The 22,025-nt window shown below is 40.6% G+C and overlaps 1 long non-coding RNA gene across 3 annotated transcripts; it reads left to right on the top strand.

Moving 5' to 3' along the window:
• Nucleotides 1-962: 962 nt before the first annotated feature.
• LOC111771020 (uncharacterized) lies at nt 963-21,780 on the top strand. 3 transcript variants are annotated; one of them, XR_011433733.1, is made up of 8 exons: nt 963-1,025; nt 1,296-1,446; nt 7,397-7,522; nt 8,393-8,514; nt 12,711-12,825; nt 16,219-16,361; nt 18,370-18,481; nt 19,057-21,780. It is a non-coding gene; the product is annotated as an uncharacterized lncRNA (long non-coding RNA). The 3 variants fall into 3 exon arrangements; XR_011433732.1 differs by lacking the exon at nt 963-1,025 and adding an exon at nt 17,880-17,990 and having other exon boundaries at nt 1,117-1,446; XR_011433731.1 differs by lacking the exon at nt 963-1,025 and having other exon boundaries at nt 1,134-1,446.
• Nucleotides 21,781-22,025: the final 245 nt, after the last annotated feature.

The raw sequence follows: 22,025 nt of genomic DNA, 5'->3' as shown, positions 1-22,025 counted from the left end.
GTTGAAGCAGCAGAATAGAAAACAAAAATGTGCATTAAGACATTAATTTTGTTACCAATGCATTGGGTTAAATAGACATTTCATCTTTCTTTAGCACGGTGTCCCTACTATAAAATAAAGACATTTATGGGATTTAATTTTGACAGTTTAATTGTAAAATTGTAATTTCAAAATACAAAAATTATGGAAATCAGAGGGCCGGCCCCATGGTGTAGTGGTTAGTTTTGCACACTCTGCTTTGGCAGCCCAGGTTCACAGGTTTGGATACTGGGCGCAGACCTACACCACACATTAGCCATGCTGTGGCGGCAACCCACAAACAAAATAGAGGAATATTGGCACAGATGTTAGCTCAGGGTAATCTTCCTCAGCAAAAAAAAAAAAAAAAAGAAAAAATCATGGAAATCAGTTCAATCAAAATATGCATGGAACAACTACGATATGCAGGGTACCATATTTGTTGTGGAATGCCAAAAAAGTATGACCCTCCTGTTCTGGTCTGAATGTTTCTGTCCCCCTTCATTCATGTGTTGAAATCATAACTCCCACAGTGATGGCATTTGGAGGTGAGGGTTTTAGGGGATGATTAGGTCATGAGTGGGATTAGTGCTTTTGTAAAAGAGGCTCCGGAGAGATCCCTTGCCACCTTCCACTTTCTGAGGTCACAGTGAGAAGTCTGCAGTCTGCAACCCAGAAGAAGTCTTTCACCAGAACCCCACCATGCTAGCCCCCTGGTGTCTGACTTCCAGCCTCCAGAACTACGAGAAATAAACTTCTGTTGTTTATAAGCCACCCAGCCTGTGGTAGTTTTTATAGCAGCCCAAACGGCCTAAGGCACCTCTCTATCTTTTTGATACCTCAAGCAGGGCTCTGCACACAGCAGGTGCTTAATAAACGTTACTTGAAGCTCCCTACCCTCACCAAGTTTACATCTCTTTGGGGAAAATAAAAGACACGTCTGCAGATTCAACAGTGGTGTGGCAGTCCTGTAGCCATGCGACGCACGGACCTTGAACAAGCACCAAGTGAGTAGTCCAGCCAGAGAGAACTTGTGGGCCAACGTGGCTCAGGAAGCTTTGTGGGCCGAACAGGGAACGATGACTCAAGTCGGGGGAAGAGGAGGAAGGCGCTGCAGGCAGGGCAGGTGGCCGCCGGCAATGGCGCGGACTGTGGGAGTGGAACAATCCACCTGCAGCAAAGGGCTTGTTTGGAGAGCAGTGGAAGGCGCAGCTGCAGAGTCTGGGCTGCCTACCTTGGCTCTGGGCTACAAAACGGGCACTTTGTTCTTTATCCAGGAAACAGTGGCTGCCTTTGTTTTTGAGCAGAGGAGTGATGAGATTAAAGTCGCATTTTTAGAAAGACCTACCAGGTGTCAACAAAGGAATGAACTGGAGAAGACTCAAACTGGAAGCCGGAAGCCGTTAGGAGATTTTCAGCACAGTCCAGGTATGAGAGGCTGAGGGTCTGGTTTGGGGACACAGGAAGAGAAAGAGGACCGATAGTTGAAAGGCCAAGTTAGTCAATGAACAATAGAGAACTAAGAGTTCGATAACTGGAGGGGGCGGGGTGAGAAAAAGGAAGAATGAAAAACAGTTACACTTGAAGCTCAGGAAGCTGGAAGGATAAAGTTAGCCTTTGACAGAAATGAAATAGAAGGATAAAGGAAGGGAAGCCAGATAAAAGGAAATGTAGATTATCTCCCTATTACACTAATATGTAATTGTTAATGGTACAGAACCTAATTCAGTATGTATAACACCTTATAGTTTACTGGGCACTTCTCCAGGTGTAGTATATTATTTGTCTTGAAACTAGACGAGCCCATTAGAAATACACAGGTGGTCAGAGACAGGCAAATACAGTGTGAGTGAGGGGAGAAGCCTGTAGAAATAGCTTAGACCGGAATGACTCATTCTGATCTTCTGTTTAATTCTCATTTGTGTTACTTAGTTTTAAGTAGTATATCTATGATTGAATGATTGATTACATCTTTAATGTTCATTCTTTTCCACAATAGCTCATGAGCTGTATTTCGAAATATCATCAACCAGTGTTTTGAAATAATTCTTCAAATAGTGCTCATATCCCGTCTTAGCACACCTTTTCTTTAAAAACACTTTCTACATACATAATTTCCATTTGCAGATTCAACAGTATTTTGGAGCAAAACCAAAACAGGATCTGCCATCACATGTTTTATCAGCTAGTGCCAGGGAGAGTGACTGGCAAACCAAATGCTGTCGTATTATTAAAATTCATGAACCAGAGAATTACTGATGTGTAATATTCAAAAATGCAATGGGTTCTAAGTATCTTTGACACATTCCCTAAAGCTTTAACCATCTTGGGAAAAAATGTTAGAAGTCTGTCAGGAACATATTGGATTTTCCTAAAGCATATGGTGATGAAATCGAATATCATTTTATGAGAAAATATTGTCATACTGGCTTCCTGGCCCAAGATGTCACAGCCATTTTCGATTTCTATTTTGTAATTGTCTTTCTTTTGTGCCCTTTATTTCTAGGATGAATTTCGTTCCTGGTCTTGGGACAATGTCATTGTTTCATCCCCTCTCTCTTTCTTTTGGCCATTCCTTTGTTTCCATTCTTGCTTCCAGAGTCTTTTGTTCTCCACAATAAAGTCTTTATTCCGTGCTTCAAGACTGGGAGGTGTGTGCTTTGATCAAGGTTTTGTTTTGACTACGCTAAGAGGGTTTTCATCTTCCAACCCTTTCTCCCCTACATGGGCTTGTGTGCTGCTGTTTCATCCTTTTTCTGAAGTAGTTGCTTTCATTGCAGACCTGGCTGGGTTGCAAGAATGGAAGTGGTTATTCTGTAGCTTGTACTATAAAAAAAAATCCATTTTTATTTCAAGAGGATGACGGACAGGAAAAAAAAAAAGCCATTGGGCCCTTTTACCACAGTCTCTGTTTGGTCCCCTTGGGCTCTTTTTAAGCATTGAAAATGTTCTCAGAGTTGGTCTAACGCACATCAGCCAGTTGGTGGCAGGCAGTGTTGTCGGTTGGCATCTGCTAGGAGTGGCTGGTTGGTAAGCTCAACTTCCAAATTCTTGGAATGTCATATTATTCTGTTTTCTAAGGCAACGAGGGAGCAATGCAGTCTTCCCCAAGGCCTTATATTGTTTTAGAGTTTTAGAGGCCAAGTGGGCATTTTGAGTTGGCTGTGAATTTCAAATTCTTTGCTATACGCTCTCAATAATTAAGACCTGGTGAGCTTGGATAAATTGTCCCTCAATGCAGCTCCCTACTTAAAGCTGTGGTGTAGCTCATAATCCCCTCCCTCAAAAGCCTAAAGGCATTTGAGATTCAGCGAGTTTTAAATTTCACACTGGAAAATGGGCTGGGAAGACGCGGCTGAAAGCTGGACCAAAACAAAGGTCTGAGAGCATTGCTTCTGTAGCCCACTTCACCTGGGCTCCATCCCAGGTGTTGAAATTCATCCCGGAGCTGATGCAGTCAGCTGTAGTGCTGGGGAGAGACTTCTCTTTGACTTGAAGGAAGACAGAGACAGAAGGTTGCAGCCTAATCAGGGCAGTTAGGAACAGTGTGTCAGACAAACATTCCCTGCAAGCCAATACATTTCCAGAGGAATAATTTGGATATAAACCATTTAAACCAATACCATTTAAAAAGCTATACACCTTTAAAAAAAAATCATCATTAGGTTGCCACATTGTAGAGGAGACGTTTGGAAATGGAGAGACAAAATAAAATGTTTGGTCTTTGTTCTTCAAATCCATTAATAACTCACATTGGAGATGATACTGGAATTTTCTTGCTTTCAAGGAGATTTCTAGGGGGCCGGCCCTGTGGCCGAGTGGTTAAGTTCACATGCTCCCTTTGGCAGCTTGGGGTTGGCCAGTTTGGATCCTGGGTGCGGACCTACACACCACTCATCAAGCCACGCTGTGGCGGCATCCTACATAGAGGGGCTAGAATGACTTACAACTAGAATATACAACTGTGCACTGGGGCTTTGGGGAGGAAAAAGAAAGAAAAAGGAAGATTGGCAACAGATGTTAGCTCAGGACCAATCTTCCTAAAAAAACAAAAGAAGCCAGACACAGAAGGTCACATGTTGTATCACTCCATTAAAAAAAAAGAGATTTCTATAGATGATAGAAACTGGCTATATAATGTCAAAACCGCCTCTCTGTGTAAAAGAAGTTAGCAGAAACTAAAATGCCTCCCCCAAATCTCCCATCTGTTTTCTCTAACGCAGCGCTAGCTCTAAGAATCAAATCCGGGATGCCAGTCAAGGAGAGATGGGGTCATTAAAGTAGGGTAGACAAGAATGGAAACATGGGTTTCTTGGAAATAAACACACAAAATAAACAAAAGGGCTCTTAGGACAACTATCCGAGCATTCTGGCTTTCTTCCCTCTCCCCATCTTTCTCATCCTTTCCTTTCTCCTTTTCTTTCGCAGCTTTCCTACTTTCTAGATTCAATCTGTTCTCTGATTTTAACAAAAACACCCTTACTTTGCAGTTTATCCATTTGGGACCTGGATCACTTTAAAAGCACTTAGATTTGCCGTAAATATCATGGAAATAACTAAAATAGAATACTGTTTATATAAAAATTTTCTTTCATAAAATTAACGAAAAATAGTTAAATTATGCTATATCCTTTCATTTCTCCATCTTATAGCTGTTTTATTATCTTAGTTATACTGCGCTTAGAAACCTCCGTGTTTCTACTGGAGCTGATTCATCCTTCTAGAATATTCTTTCCCTCATTTCTCATTTATTTATTTCTCGTTTATCCCTTCTTCTTGGTCAAAGCCCAACTCAAACGTCCCTTCTATAAGACCTGCTTTCAACAAATATTTATTGAGGGCCATTTCTGTACCAGGTGGCAGTCTAGGGCTGGGACACAGCTGTGAATAAGAACAAGATCTCTTTTCACATGGAATTTACATTTTGGGAGTTGGAGATAACCACTGATAAATAACCAAAAAGGTAGATATGTAACATGTCAGGTAAATAGAGGAAGTAAGGTAATAAGGTAAAAAAAGGAGGGTTGGGAGCTAGACAGAGATGGGGGAAGACCAGCAAGGAGCATGCAATTACTCTTCCTTTTGCACTTCTATAGAATATAATCATACTTAAAAAAAGTTTTATACGTGAGAAAGTGGCATAAATGCTTTAGATGCTGGAAGCTGCTTACAGACAAGAAATTATTTAACTTTGCATTCACCAGTGCCTTGTGTACAATAGGCACCTAATCAGTGTGCAGTACCCATGACATCGGTAACACACAGGAAGCTGGCAGTTTGTTCATAACATCATCCATACATGTTGGTGTCGTAGGATCTAAGTTGTGTTGAGAAATGGAGAAAGAGTGTCTTGTCAATTGACTGGGGAGCAAGAAGTGACAAGGGAGGCAGGGATCAACCTTCTAAGGCTGGAGGTGTGTCAGGGGCAGAGGTCAGAGAAATCCAAGGAGACAAGCCTACAGCTGAGGGTGTGCTTGGAAGGAGAGAGGTGGAGGAAGAGGAGAGGCAGGTCGCTGCATCAGGGGGACCACACTAGGAATCACAGGGCACACTACACTAGTACAGGTCCCTTCTTTTCACCCTGGTTAGTGAGCCAAAGGAATGACTGGGATTTTGAATAACACACTAAATTTCAGCTTCTATATGGTACCCCTTTAACTTAATGCAATAATTATCTTATGTACCATTCAATGTTAAATGTGATTTCCCATTAATTAAGCATCTTTTTTGGATAATCTTTTGGTAAGAGTACTAACAAGAACAACCCTGTTCTATATTTCAGCGATTTCCAGAAGTATTAGGATGGGATAAGAAGGGAAATATTCTGTGGAGCTAATTACTAAGAAATTCACAATAGAGTGCGGTACCACGGATCTTGGGAACATTTTTTTTTAACAAACAGGACATAAGGTGGAATTTACAATGTATCAGACGCTATTCTAAGCATTTCACTTATCAAATGACATCGTGCTTTTGTATGGCACTTGTTAGTGTACAGATGCTTCCATCGACTTGATCTTTACAAAAACCTTGGGAGGTGAGGTTCACCATCCCTGCCCTTCAGATAAGGTGAGGAGTGTGGTTATTGCCAGTGAGCCGGGCAGAGCCCCACACATTCATCTTGAAGCTATGTTTAGAGAAGTTCTTAAACCTGCAGTGGTCCTGTCCTCCTCTAGAAACCTCTCAGTTTTTCAAATTGTCAGTTATGATAGAGAATAGTCATCTACTTATGAAATTTTTTAATAAGTTGAAAATTTTTGTTTCTTAAAGAAGTCTATTAATGTCTCTTTTTTTCCTGGTATCAATGTAGTTTTGTAGTTTTGACTACCTTCAAATATGGAAGGGAAAAAAAATCTCAAATAAATAAGTAAATAAGTAAATAGGGCCTTAACTTAAAAATATCTGCTATTAGCAATCTAAACATGCTTTTAAAATGACTCAATACTATTTTCTTTATTTCTCTCTCTCTCTTTATTTTGTGAACTCTCATGAGGCGTAAACGAGGCATAAAAAAACCAAAGTGATTTACCAGGTTTTACTGAGTTGGTAATAAAATTCTGGACGTAGAGAACCTAGGCTGAGAAAACTCACACACTCTTTTCTCTGATTTCTTTACTTTATGCGAATTCTCCACTGGTTCATAAAGTTGCTAGTGTAGCCTTTAGAAATGTCTTACTCATGAAATGGGGCATTGATTCCTTGGTTTATCTCTTCTCACCTTCTTACTCTATTTCCTTTCCCTTCCACGGTAAGAAAGAGAAGAAAAGAAGTGCTGGAACTAAATACTGAAATAATGAATAAAAACAAAGACTGAAAACCAAGAAAGCTAAAAAATACTAGCTTTAAATTTGGTCTAGATTAAAATAGTAAGATTTATTTTCATAGAATAAACTGAGTCACCTTGTTTTCTGAAAAGGACCATGTAGAGGAGTTATATATTGTTAATGACAAAGAATGTTTTTTTCCCAAATCAAGCTGACTCCTGGGCTTTAGGTAGATAAGATCATAAACTCAAATGCTCACACAGGCTGAGTTATGTACGAGAGTGAAGTCAATCAGATGGAAAGAGACAACGAGTTTTGCCCGGAGTGTGGGGACTTTGAAGGCACAGGCCCTACCCACTGTGTTCTGTCTATGCTGCTCCAGCTGATTGCTTCCAAGTGGGAATTCGGGCCCTGGGCAGCTGGATTTCGCAGTTTTTCAATCTGGGCGTCTAGATTTTTATGTGAAAGCTCCTAGTTGAAAATTAGTATCCACTTCAACAGTTGGTATCCGGCCCCCAGAACATGCGTATGGGCTGGCCTAGCTTGGGAGGGGCCGGGGTTCTGCTTCTACAGAGGATGCCTCTGCACTTTTTTATTGTTTAATTTCATTTCAGAACCAGAAACAACAACAGTGAAGCTGTGAGAACAAGAGAACAATCGTAGAGACATAATTCTTTCGAAGAAGTTGTCTGTTCTTAAAGATTCAAAGGAACACTGTCTTAGAGGAGAGTCATAAGAAGGTGCTTTATATTCCACATGAACAGTAACCGTGGTGTTTGGAAAGGAGAGGGGGAAGTATGCTAGATGAGCAAGTGGCAATGAGTACAATCCTGCTGGTCTCTCCAGGCTGTTCTTAAACACCACTGACTCTGTGACGCATTTGCTCTCAAACCAAATGTAGGATCCATGCTGTCCACCAGAGCACTATAATATTTATATACAGAGTGAAGCCTAATAGGTTTAATCATAGGTTTGCGATGGATAATGGCCAATCAGAACATATACAGCCCTTAAGAAACCAGTACAGACATGCTGGTGTACACCAGCTAAGTACACCCTATTTACACCATACTTTAATATCCTAGAACTTTACTACTCAAAGGGCAGCCCTCAGACCAGCAGCATCAACCTCACCTGGGTGCTTAGTAGATGCAGCATCTCAGGCCCCATCCCAGACTTACTGAGTTAAAATGTGCATTTTAACAGGATCCCTGAGTGATTGCCATGCACATTACAGTTTGAGAAGCACTGTCTTGGAACACTTTATAGCTCTCGCTGTCATCTGCCATATCCTGTATTAAAGTTATTTAACTTCTTTGTCACCACTGGCAGACTATTAATTTGTTGAAGGCAGATTCTACATTAAAAAGAAATCCTACTACCGTGCTTAGCATCTTGACCATAGTAAGGTTTGAAAAATTTGATTGAATTGAATTGAAATGGTAAGAAAAAATTTAAAAAGTCATGGCAGTAATTATAATCAGAGCAGCTCACATTTATTGGGTGCTTGCTCTGCGCCTAATATGGGGTTAAGTATTTTACAGATCTTAATTTATTCAGTCCTGACAATAACGTGGAAGGTGGAAACCATTACTGCATTTGTGTTACAGATGAAGGGGCTGGGGATTTGAAAGGTGAACTAACTTGTGCCAGGACATGGAGGACGACAGGGGAGCGAGCTTCGCCTGATGCCAAGCCGAAGCCTGCACCGTCAGCCGACTTGGGTTGGTAGGTGTGAATGAAGGAAATAAGAGAAGTTCGGGAGGAAATGACTTCAAGTTTGTAAGCCTAGGAGACTAGGAGAAAGATGGTTTATTCTTGATGGTTTTGGAGGATTCATTAATAGTTGTCTTCAGGATCTTGTCCCCAAGAAGCCTTTTACAATAGGGAGTATCTGCCGGTGAGTGTTCGTCCTTCGCCAGAAGATGGAGCACTTTTGTTTTCATATTTTATTGATCCATCAGCCTAGAGATGAAAAGGCAAGACAGAACTTTTTTTTTTTTTTTTTGCTGTGATAGCCATTTTGCTTTTTCTCCTAAAGGAGTAAAGGAATTAAGAACTCAGCTAAATGCAGGAAAGATGATTGAGAGAGGGGAGACGAAAAAGAGGGAAAAATGTCAGTTGGCTTTTCAGATCCATCTAGCAGGAAGCAAAGAGCTTGGCACAGGAAGACCTAGTAACAATTTAATGGGGCCAGCAGACAGTGCTATTATGGGGGTGATAGGCAGTATATAATTATTTTTAACGTTCCTGTATGGTTGGGGCTTGAAATGTATCACAGAGCAGTCCAATACTAAAGAAGTCTAGATGAAATGAACAATTCTCCCTGTGTACTGGGAAAGAACGCAGCCTAGTAACCCACTGGGGGATAAAAACATGAAATGAAGAGCTTAATGAAATTAAGGTTCTTCAAGAGAAAGTGGGATTCTCTCCTAATAAGCAAGCTTTGAAATATTTTAAATTGCTCTTAGGAGAAAATCTATTAGATTATTCACAAAACGCTCACTTGGAAAGAATTGTTTCAAGCTATATTTGCATCCTGTTTTAAGAACTAGCTGGTCAGCACTGCAGAGGTTTTTGCCACCTCCTAACAATTAGCTTCAGGAGATATTTACTTAGTTAAACATCACTGCAAGCAACACGAACAAACAAAACATATTGATGCTCATTCCGTAACCACATACACCATTGCCCCTACAATTTATGGTACCCTTCCAACAATAGCCTAGAAGCATATTATCTGCAGAATCTGAGAATCTGTTAGCATCAGGTTGATTGAGAAACATCAAAACTTTTGTACACGTATTGTCAAAAGTAGATGAACAGTTCTCATGAGTAATCTCTTGAATTTCAAGATTAATTAATGTCCTCGTTTATTTAAAAATCCATATGAAATCGCACATCTCAACATTCATAATTCTCTCTTCTGGGATAATAAAAAATTTATTCCTTTTAAACTCTTCCCTTGGGTTGATTAGAATCTTATGTTCTCTTACTGGGTGCTTAGGTAATTTAAAATTACTGCTTCGAATATAAGAACTTAGCCTAGACATGCATTAAATTCTGTTTCAGGATGAAATGCAAACATTTGTAACTTGGGATTCAGGGCAATTTAAATTATGGAAATATTTTCTAAAAACTTGGGCTCTATATTTTATTGTGTGAAAGTTAAACAAAACATCCTAGCATACTAACATGTACTTTTGCATACGAAATACTAAAGGTTAGTAAGAGGCCTCTTCTTAAAGAGACCTCCAATAAGGTTTTACATGTTCCTACTTAGGACCTGAGTTGAGAGAAGGACTCCAACTGTCAAGCCTTGAATTGAGACTGACTCCAATATTTCTTCCACATCTCTCAGTCTCCAAATCCAGAGAGAAGCGCTGCCTGCAAGTGCCTTCAGCTCCTAGCCAGAACCCTTGTTCATGGGAGAGACTGCCACCATGGCTGTTAGGGTTGTCAGCTCTGGAGATTGGCTTCAGATTATAGTTTTCCTCCTATAGTTATGGGACCAAGGGCAAATTATGCAAACTCTCTGTGTCTCACTTTCACCATTGGTAGAGGGAGGATAGTAAATAACAACATCCACATTGTAAGAAAGTTGTGTGGATTAAATGAGACAGCGTTCTTCCTGAAATAAATGCCCCAAACCAGTTAGCTATTTTTACTATTAATAGCGGGAGACTAGAACCCATTGTCTTCATTTAGTCATTAAATAAATCATTAAATGACCATTTAATTTAATAGTTGAAATAACATTTCATATTTATTTTGTTACCTGAGAAATACACAACCATTATAATAGCAAATTACAAATTCAAATAAGCAAGAAGAAAAAAAATCAGTCTTCTTATTCAGAGAAGACATCTATAATGACATCAATATACACGTGTGTGCACACATGCACACACACTTTTTTTTATCATGCAAATATGTATCTTTATGATGCATAAATAATCACATTTAAACCAAAATGAGATTAAAAACTCTATATATGTGTGTTAAACACACATGCCCTGGAGTCAAACTGCCTTGATTTAGTTTGTGACTTTGCCACTTGATAAACCACATGGCTTTGAACAAATTATTGACCTCTTTTATGTTTTGGTTTCTTCATCTGTAAAAGGAGAATGACTAGAGGATCTCCCTCAAAGTATTGTGACAATTAAATAAGAATTTATATAAAGTGTAGTTCACTTTACTATAGAAATCACTGTGTTGAATGTGCCTCCTAAGGATCCCCTTTTTTTGTTTTTTTTTTTGAGGAAGATTAGCCCTGAGCTAACATCTGCTGCCAATCCTCCTCTTTTTGCTGAGGAAGACTGGCCCAGATCTAACATCTCTGCCCACCTTCCTCTACGTTATATGTGGGACGCCTGCCACAGCATGGCTTGCCAAGTGATGCCATGTCCCAACCCAGGATCCAAACTGGTGAACCTGGGGCCGCTGAAGCAGGATGTGCGAAATTAACTGCTGTGCCACCGGGCCGGCCCCTAAGTATCCTATTTTAAGGACATTTTACTGGTAAAATGACAGGATCTAGTGTGGATCTATCCCCATTACTATTCTTCTCTCTCTGCTACCTCGATTTATTATGCCTTTAACTCCTCACATGACCAATGTTGAAATTCCTTTGAATTGTAGGTGATCTATTAATCTAGACAAGTTCAGTTCAGTTGGGACAAAAATGTACCCACAGGAAGATTGTTTTTCCCAAAAGGATTTAATCAGGTTGGGAGTAAGAACTGTATCTTATACTTTTTCAGATTTCCTGTATATCCATATACTATGCTTTGAATATTAAAAATTGGATGCGTTTTGAAAGGGCACCAGAAAAGTCTACAAAGTAACACTCACCAATGCCCAAAAAAGTTTACTTGGTGCCCCAAATGAGTTACTTGTGATTTTCTTTTTTACTTCAGAAGAGGCAATTGAATGAGCTGATAGAAATTTTTATGTAATATTTCTTGAAGTATATTAGAAAAAAATTTTTGACTTTGCTTTCATGCCCTTATAGCTTTAAATATCTTTTCTTCAAGTTGGCATTTGCTGTTTGTTATTTGTCTGCACAAAGTGTAAGGCAAAAGATGAAAGCAACGCTCTCAAAAACTGAGATCTCCCCAGAGATGACTGTAACAAAAATTATCCATTGCAACTTTATAATTAAAGCTCTTGATGAAATACATATGGTAAATGATTTTTTTTTGGAGAAGTCCCCCTTTCTACATTCTCCCTTTTAAAAGATTAATTCACTTAACTGAAACCAACCAGGGGAAGGCAAATGTATGCAGGCCTGAAATTTTGTTTGGAAACAATTAAGTTCTTTCTTTCCCAAAATATAGATTGTGCAATTAATGGGGAACTTGGCTAGAGCGAGGCTGTTGACAAAATGTAGCTAGAAGATTTGAGCTATTTTTAGTTCTTATGCTGTTTGTACTTAACGTTTAACGTGAACATTTACTTACATGGAAGTTATTCTCTAAGATATAATGAAGAAACAGTTGGCATTTGTTTTGGGAAAATATCCAGTTTTTAGTTAAAAAAATCCTACACTCCGAACAGATAAATATCCTCATGGACTTTAAGTGGGGGAAATTGTGTTAGGATATATAACACTTCACTTTAAAAATTCATTACACATAAAACTTATTCTGAAGAAGTAAAAATTCTCATCTATAAAACGTTCTAACACTATTTTGTTTTACTTTCAAGTATATCTAGTCACTGGAAGTAGCCTAATAAAATTTTGTCTGGTAGAGAAAATTAGGGGAATTGCTTTAATAAATAAGAAAGATTTTTAATTAACATTGTCAGTACAAGGAGTCCTTCTAAAGTCCTTGAAAATACTTAAAAACAGCTTCCTCTCTCTCTTGAGTAGACTGTTTTCAATTACCATCTTTCTCTCATTATTTTTTCCTTCATAGGTAGCAAAAGAGAGTTTGAGTTCTGTCCCTGTTAAGTATCACACATCCCCTGCCAGTGACGCATGAAGTCATGAGATGTGAAACACCTGAGGACCTCTGCTGTAACACTTCAGCATCCTGTGAGTCCATCTACTTCCCATAAGTGAATGTGTCAACCAAATCAGACAGGGGGGGCTCTATCTCTGGATCTTGCTTGATTGTATTGATATGCACACTTCCCTCTTGTGCTGCCTTCCTCTGAAGATCCTGAGAGCTCTGGAACTCCCCACAGATCTGCTTCACTGGGGCCTTGGTCTGTGCTCAGGATCCATTAGATGGAGCCAACTGGGAATCTAATCAGATAACTAGGAGTTGTCTCTAGCATTGCAAATCCAAAGGTTGCTTGGGAGCCCAACTCATGACACCTCCAACAAACAGAAGGGGAGAGGCTGCTGTTTTTGGGCCACCGACATGATTAGTTTAGGGACGCAGACAAGTCTGGACAGAGGGGAATGGCTCATCAGTAGAACCACCTGTGAGATGGCCAGTAGGGGGTGTCAGGACTGCCTCCCTCTATTCCTTTCCTTTTAAACTAATATTTGCCAGTGGGGCGCGTGTGTGTTTAATTTATACTGCTGTCAAAAAAACCAAAAACATATACAGCTCATAATCACAAAAATAACAAAGTATATGCAAGAATTATAATAAAATAAAAACAGGGCTCAGCCGCATCTTAGTCCATCCATTTCCCTTTTCTAGTCCCTTACCTCCGAAGTAACTGCTTACAAATCTTTCAACTCTTCATTCTGGTATTTACTTTTATATTTCTAAATAATGTGTTGCTAGAGATAGTTCTGGATTTTCCAATTTTGGATCTTATCCGTTGACTGCCTATAAATCTTCCAAATATAGTTACATTGCGTATCTAGTAGAATCTTTTTTAGTGTTTAATGTTTTTATATAACATACCCATACATGTAAATATTCTTCATAGCCGAGCCACATAGGGTACTGATTACATTTTCTTTCTTCTACAAGCTTTCTTCCCCAATGTTAATATTGTCTGTTTTTTTCTTTCATTGCTTTGTATTCACTAACGAACCTCTAATAGTCCTTGACATATATTTAGCAAGTGCTACGTGCCCAGTATTGTTGTAAGTAATTTGTAGGTAAGGGGTTAGGGGATAGAAGATGGAGCATGTCATGCTCTAGCATAAAAGGACAAAGTCCAAGTTCCTCGCTATGCCTATAAGATCTGGCCCCTGGCTGTGCCCCCAGCTTCATTCCTTGTCTTCTCTTTCCACTTACTTTGCATTCCAGCCCCACCGGACGTGTTTTAGATCCTAGAATTTGCCAAGGCCACTCTTCTTTCCTGGCCTTTTCGCAGGTGCTCTGCTGCTTGAATCTATCTGCTGCCCCCATTATTTGCCTCCTATGTCCTCAGGTGCCAGTCTTCCCTGACCCTTAAAAAAGGTTAGAGCATCTTGTGACGTGCTCCTGTAGCACCGCGCTTTCTTCTCACCTACCACTCTTTATGTTTATTATTTGGATAACTTCTGTTTTTCTCGCTGAACCATAAGCTCTGTGAAGGGAGATCTGGGTCATCTTGTTCCCTGAGGGGGCCCCAGTGTTTGGCATCTAAAGTTTTGGCTGTTTATAAATTCTTGCTATTATATGATGGGGTTTCTAAGCAGAGAGACAGTGATGCAAATGCCTGTGAAAACATTGCAATGATTCAGGCTGAGAAAATCCTATGTAAGGGTAATGAATTGTTTACCCACATGAAGTAATTCTGTTTATCCTTTGTAAGTTGCCTAACCTTAAACCGGCTGAGACTTGCTGAGACTTGTTGCGACTATAACGTGAGATGCAATATGGCTTTATGATTGGGAAACCTGAGTCTGAGAATCTAGTTCTTATTAATATTTTGCAAATGTCCTGGGAAGTCTCGAAGTCAGTTGATATCTTGGAGTGTCAGCATGACTGGCTGTGGTTCCTCTAACCTTCCATCTACTGTAATACACTTGGGGCTATACTGGCCAAAAGCAGTGGTTCTCTGAGCAGTGAAACCAGAGAGACCAGTGTGGCTCTGCCCTCATGGAGCCTCCAGCCTAGTAAGGGAGACAAACAATTGGCAGGTAAATCCACACATAAATATGTACTTGCAGATCGAAAAAGTGGTGTCAAACTGAGACCAAACGGTGTTGGAGAATAAACAGGGAGCTCCACATAAGTAGTCAGAGAAGGAGGGCCTGAGGAAGCATCATGTAAGTAAAAAGTCAGGGACGAGGTATTTCCAGCTGAGAGAAAGCAAATGTGAATGAAGTCTCTAAGACAGGTGGTAGTTAGGTGGTTATGTCCCTAAGACAGTATGGTTATGTCTAGGACCCAAAAGCAATCCATTGTGGCTGGAACAGAGGAAGCAGAGGAGGGAGAGCTCAAAATGAAGTTTGAGAGGCACACAAAAGCTCATTATTTGCTCATTATTTGGGGTTGTGAAGCCTGTGCTACCCAACTTGTGGTCTGCTGGTCTGAAAACTGTTGGCTACCTGTCTGTTGTAAAGACAGAAAAAGAGCTTGTGCAAAGACCCCGTGCAGACGCAAATCAGTTCCTTCACCTAGAACACTTTCTAGTTGAGCTTATCCACACTCACACACATACATACGTGCAGCAAGGCTTTCTCAATGAAAGAAGCAGTGTGATGTTTTACATTTATGTTCTGATGTGAGCTGCTCACCTTGTTACAGACCAACACTTTGAGCATACAGTGGACAAACACTAAAAGATTTTCAGCGCATGCGAATGTGTATTTGGTGGTGAGGTTGGGGGCGGGGTTATGGCATGATCAAATTCACTTTTTAAAATGATTCCTGTAGCTACAGAATAGAGACTGGAGTGGAAAGAGGCAGGAGGAGAGATCAGTCAGGACTGGCAGTCTAGGGAAGAAGAGATGACAATGACCTCGACCAAGATGGTGGCAATGGAAGTGGAAGATTAGTGGACAGATCATGGTATATTTGGAGGTAGAATCTATAGGATTTTCTCATGGAGTCGGGTATTGGGAGTTAAGAGGGAAATTCAAACTTGGCTTCCAGGTTTCTGCTCTGAACAACTTTGTGAATATTTGTGTTGTGATTGAGCTGGTAACACTGGAGAACAAATGAGTTCAGAAGTTGGGAGGAGGTGTGCAAGGACATCAATAGTAGCAGTTATAATAGTGGAATTTTTAATAACAGAAGTCTTTATGAAATCTCCAAATTAATAAATACTAGCATAGTCTATATTTTTTTCTCATAAAATGCTTTTTTTTGTGTTGAGATAGAGATGCTGGGAGAGGTTCGGCTCACTCATCAGCTTTGGGATCTCCTCATCATGAGTGATTCAGCTATGTGACTAAACCAAGTTATTCAGCTATCAGGATCTTGAGGGGTGCTCCTGAATGGTTGAAATTATAAATGTAAAATGAATACTAAGAGTACGTCCAGGGTGAGGAATAAGTTTCATCTTAACTGTCAACTCCGATTAATTTTAGTGGATGCTCAGTGCGCTGTTTCGAGGCTACATCTGGATTGAGTGAAAAGAGTGCTGTCATCGATTTTCAGTGTGTACCTTGGACACAGAAGGAAATGTGGCAGCAGGCAGGCCAAGTATTTGCTGACCCTCTCCATCTTTCAGGTATAGAAAATGAATTGGATAAATTCCTCAACATGTGTGGCACTGGATATATCATTTCAGACACTGCAAAATGGAACAAGCACTAAACTTTGAAGGGAACTGTCTATGTGATTAAAACTTGGAACAGATTCCAAGAGCTGGAATACAATGTTCTTACTGTTTCTCCTTTTGACCTCGATATTTGAACCAAAGCTGGCTGATAACAACCTAAACACCTTCTGGGGTATCAATCCAGTTTTGTTCTGGGATCCATTAGGGATAGAAAAACAGCCTGATGAAGACTGGGCCAATTCCATAGGTCTGGCAGGGCTAATTGCCATGGAGTCAAATCATATGGCCGCACCTGGTGGTGTGGTGACCATTCTCAATTTCCCCCATTTTATGCTAGGCGCAAAGACTGCTTTGCTTTCTGTTTAATCATTTTAATATAATTTGGCTATATCGTCCCTCCCACTACCTCTTTACCAGTAAATGGAGGCCTTTTGCTTTCCTTCCCCAAAGAAGATTCAGGTGACCGTGTGAAGTAGTTTGGGCTGCCAAGGAGACTGAAAATAGTTTGGATTCATCAGAGAGTGGCAGCATTTTGACGGAACATTGGGAAGGGTGCTGCTAACCTCTGCTCAGGTTGTGGAGACAGGAAAGCTGATGTATGATATTAGAGATGATTATCCACGGATTCTGCCAAGACTCCCTGGATAATAGTGATAATAACTGTTATCATGGTGAAGCGGAAGGGGAATAATGATTTGAGGAAGTTGGTAGAACAAGTCACATCAGTTCTTTGGCCAAAAGCCATGAATAGCCTCATTTTCTACTGAAGAGAAGACATTGGTGATTTTTATAATTAAGATACTTTTGTCAAGGAGCTGCAGAATCTGCTGCTGGACAGGCGCAAAAAGGGGTCAAATTCAAAAGCATTACTTTTAATTGGCCCTGAAATGTTTGCTCTGGGTGTGAAAATGAATTGAGATAGCAAGTGTATGCCTGTTTATTTGCTAATATTTGCGTGGCCCTATAGAAAGAGTTGCAGATGTTTGAGGTCATCCAGTCTAGGCGGTTTCAAACCCTATTCCACATAATAGCACAACTGTTTAAAAAATAAACTCTTATTCAACTCCAAAACAGATAAAAAGCAAAGATGATCACATAGGAGATGGAGTGGAGAGTCAAGAGCATGACCCACTTGGGTTTGTGCCTCTCTGCACCCACCTGGTTTTCCATTAGACACCTCTGATCTAAGGACTCAGTTTGAAAACCACTAATCTAATGCAAACTTCACTTTATAAACAGGAGGTAAGGTGACTTACGCAGAATCACACAATTGGTTTCCTGGGGGACCAGCTCTCTGTACAATGATGTTTCCACTACATCATACTTGGAATGTCAGGGATGATCCTCCCACTTCCTGAGCCTCCTGCTAACCCTTCCTACTTCTCATGTCAACAGGGTTCCACTCATTATCTTTTCTTCCATGTGATTCAACAGAATTCATCCCCATCACTGCCATTCTCTTGACAGTTTAAAGAAAAACCTATCTGACTCCACATACCCACGAAAGCACAGTAGGGAACATCGGATATGCCTTCCTCAGCCAGAGCGCACAGTGGCCGCTGCTCCTGAACATGCCCTGTGAGCGAGGGTCCCAGTCCATGATCAATGCTGTGTGGGAGAGGGGAGGGAAGGGGAATTTTTATTGTGTTCTCCTGCCATGTGACAGAGAGAGTCATGAGAAATGCTCTGCAGATCTTGGGTTGTTTGAATGCTGCTTCTCTTTCTCAGAACTGACATTGTGTCTGGTCTTTGATAAATGATAAATTCTCATATCCTGTTTTGTAAGATTTTGAATCATGTGCAGTTAATAGACACATTGTTACAAAGGATAGTAGTATCTATCTCTTGAATAAAAGAACTGTTAATTTTACATGGACTTGTATTTCAGAGGATTACCAATTTTTAGAGCGAGATATGATCTTAGAAAATTTCTTATCCAATTTTTTTTCCCTTATAGATGAGGGAGTTGACACCCAAGTGGTGAAGAGCCATGTCCATGATGAATCAGCTAGTTCGAGGCATGAACTCAATCTTTATTGCTCACGATCCATCGCTTCTCCCACACTTTGGTTGGTTTGATTGAAGAAATACGCATTGTGTGTCCTCTAGTGCAAATTATCTGTGAGAGAGAGAGGGAGATTTTCCTATTTCCTTGGTGGGGAAGGGTAGACGATAGAGACCCTGTATGTGCTAGGGTCTTTACCTCATTTACAGGAGATTTGCCCCATGAAAGCATTGTTCGCCAGCCGCTTTGGTCATTTTTTGGTCTGAGAGAGCAGTCAATGTTTTACGCTGGACACTAAGACAGGATCAGTGGTACTGGCTCTAATCTTTAGGTTAATGACTGCACCCTTTATCTTTTACATCGAATAAAATACAGTTTGACCCAATAGTTTTAATACTGTCAGGGCTATAGGTTGGGGCTCCTTTGAGCTAATTTACTACCAAGTTCAGACTCATGGCTGCTGATTTCAAAATCAATTATGGGCACCGTCACATACATGTGGGACAATAGATCTATACATGTCTATCATCTCTCTTGGAGAGATGAAGTGACCTATAAATGACAATGGTGAACGGGAGGAGCATTCATCATGTTAACTTCATCCTTAAAGTGTAAATTATTATTTTTCTCTCTTTGAAGGCAGTTTGTTAGAGATGAAGAGTTTGGGCTCTGGAGCTGGACTACCTGGATCTGAATCTCAGGCTTGCCTGTGGACTGGCTGTGTGTCCTTTGTGGAGTTCGTTAACCTCACTGTGCCCCAATTTTTGCATCTGTAGAGGAAGTTAATAAGAGTAAACATCTCAGAGTGTTCTGAAGATTAAATGAGTGAATACATGCGGCTGTTGGAATAGTGTGGCATATAGTAAGCGCTTAATAAATGGTACCTATTATTACCCTCATATGGATAAAAGGCACCCTCTAAATTCTAAGTAAACATCAAACTTCTAATTGTTGAAAACTGTGATAAGCAAATGTTTGTTGTTTGAAGCAGCTATGTTTTTGGATAATTTGTTATGCATCATCGATAACCAATATGCACACTAACCATGATTAAAAGTCCCCACTGATATGGGTCTAGTCTAGACAGAGCATGTCTGATGTCTAGTTCTTGTTCTTTCATGTGCTCATTCAATGAGCATGTGCTATGTGCTAGGCAGTGTGGATGCAAAAGTTAGCTTTTAAAAGAAGACACTATCCTTGCCTTCTTGGAAAAAGCAAGGTTGCAAAATTTGTGGAAGATCTATTTCTCCAACTTCACTTATTTTAAACTATGACTTGTATGAACATTTAATTTAAATAATTTATTAAATATCTAATTAAATGTCTTTGCCATGTTAAAAAAAACAAACAACCTTTTCTAATTGTTTCAGTGGATTCCAGCAGCTGTCTTACTTTCTATGTTTAGGGAGTTCTAAGACATTTCTCAATGACTGATAGCTTCTTCTGGGCAGGCTTTTCTTGTTATTGAAGACCCGAGGTAGTGGAAGGTCATTTTCTGCGAGTTCACTCATTCAGTGTGCATTCTTGAGTATTGCTAACATGGCAAGGCCTGGGCCAGGTGAACAAGGGCTGGGCCAAGAGTAAGGTGAGGGCACCAACGTGATTAAGACATGTTCTCAGCTCTCAAAGAGCTTGGGGCTGAGAGGAGGGGTAGGGTGGGGATGCAAAGAATCACAGAAGGGTCCTTGCCTTCAAAGAGCTCGCTGTGTTGAGAAAGAGACATCAGTAAACACATAGTGACAAAGCAGTGAGGGACGTGCAAAGTGCTAAGGGAGCACAGAAAAGGAAGTGACTAAGACAGCCTGAGGAGACCAAGGAAGGCTGCAGACAGGAAGTGATGCATAAACTGGGTCAAAGGATGAGTAACTGTTTGTCAGAAGAGAGAGGGTGAGTTTTAAGGCAGGGGAAACTGCATGTGCAAAGGCACGGAGGCACTGCACAACAAAGTTGGCAATCTTAGGGCAGCAAGAGCAGTTCAGAAACTGTATGGCACCCCCCTGTTTCAATGACATGTCCTTGCCCAAGTTCCTCAGCTCAGCTGGCAGAACCTAGTATGAGGCAGCCTCTGCCCACCTTCCCAAGCCTGTTTCTTGCTTTACAACCATCAGCCACACTGGCTCCCTTTTGTCCCTGGATCACCATAAGATTGATTCCACTTTAGAGTCACTGCATTGTCTGCTTCTTCTTTCTGGAACATTCTTTCCCATCTGTTCACATGGCTGACCACTTCTCACTCTTTAGGTCTGACCTCCTCAGCGAGGCCATCCAGGGTCATTTTCCCTGAAGCAAGTCTCCAGCTACTACCTACCACAGCACGTGTCACATGGAAAGCATTGTGATCTGTAATTATTTGCCCTGTTAACATATTTATTGCCTGCCCACCACTCTGAAGTGTAGCATGAGACATGGGGGTGGGGACACTGACAGTCTTGTTCCTGTTGTAGCCCTGGTGCCCAGGTCAGACCCTGACACTGCACATGATAGAAATTTGTTGAACAAAGAAATGAAAACAGCAATGAATGAATGAAAAATTTGGAAAGAGATTGGTCTGGATATCCTCCATTGGTTTCTCCAGGTCCAAACTCCATCCTTCTCCATCCATCCAATCCTGTGTCATGGAGGCTGACCGGTAGGAACCACATCAATATCTACCCTCTGGTAGCCAATAGGGAGCAGCTCAGGGAGAGAGGAGAGTTGGTTGGCGTGGCCTTGAGCTGGCTGCATCCCGCCCCTGATGGTGTCTGGAAGGACCCTCTCCACACAGCCTCTCTGCTTTTAAAGAAGGGTAAGTGCTTCCTCCCTTCATCACTTTAGAGGGAGTGACACCTCCTCCTTCTTTCCGTGTCACTATCCCTGTGGTTTCTCTACACTCCACCTACATCTTCCTAGGTAGGCCCTCTATCAGCCTCTCTCCAACTTACTCACGCCAATCTGTTTCCTGCCAGGATCTGGAGAGATACAAGAGGGCTGGGACCGAGTTAGGAAAGGCCTTGCATGTGTAATTTTATTAACAATTAATAAAAAGTCTGGGACCAAACCTATGCCTTGAATGCACGTAAGGAGCTCAGACCATATTCAGTTAGAAATGGAGAACTAGGAAACGTAGACCTTTATGCAGGGCTTTGACGTAACCCAAAGAGCAAGACGAACGCTTGGGGCCAGTGTAGATCGTGTTCTCCAAACTTTTGATAGGGCAACCTGTCAGTGAAAAATGCTTGAGCATGACCTGCTAATATATGCATATCTGTTTATTTGCAAATTATATGCATTCGTGCTTGTCCTAGTAACTTTTGTATGGTGTAAAATACTAAAGTAGATATTAGAACGGACAAAATAAAGATAAAATAAACTAAATTAAAAATATTTCAAATTGATTTTCAATTTTTCTCTCACTAAAAGTCATACTATTAGTGTTCTGATTGCTTTGTTTTCAAGTGTCTTGCTGAAATTATAGGTAATATTTCAATGTATCCTTAGAGTGACATTCATTGCCAAGGAGGATGTGTGTAAACTCATGTTCCAAATTGTCTTGTTGATGATTTCAGTTGGGTAGAGCTGGACGATCTCTTGTCAGATCTAATTATATTATAATTATTTTGGACACGTAG

This window comes from Equus caballus, chromosome 28 (assembly GCF_041296265.1).
Source record: "Equus caballus isolate H_3958 breed thoroughbred chromosome 28, TB-T2T, whole genome shotgun sequence".
In the NCBI taxonomy this organism is placed as follows: domain Eukaryota; kingdom Metazoa; phylum Chordata; class Mammalia; order Perissodactyla; family Equidae; genus Equus; species Equus caballus.
This window is presented reverse-complemented; position numbering and strand designations above follow the sequence as displayed.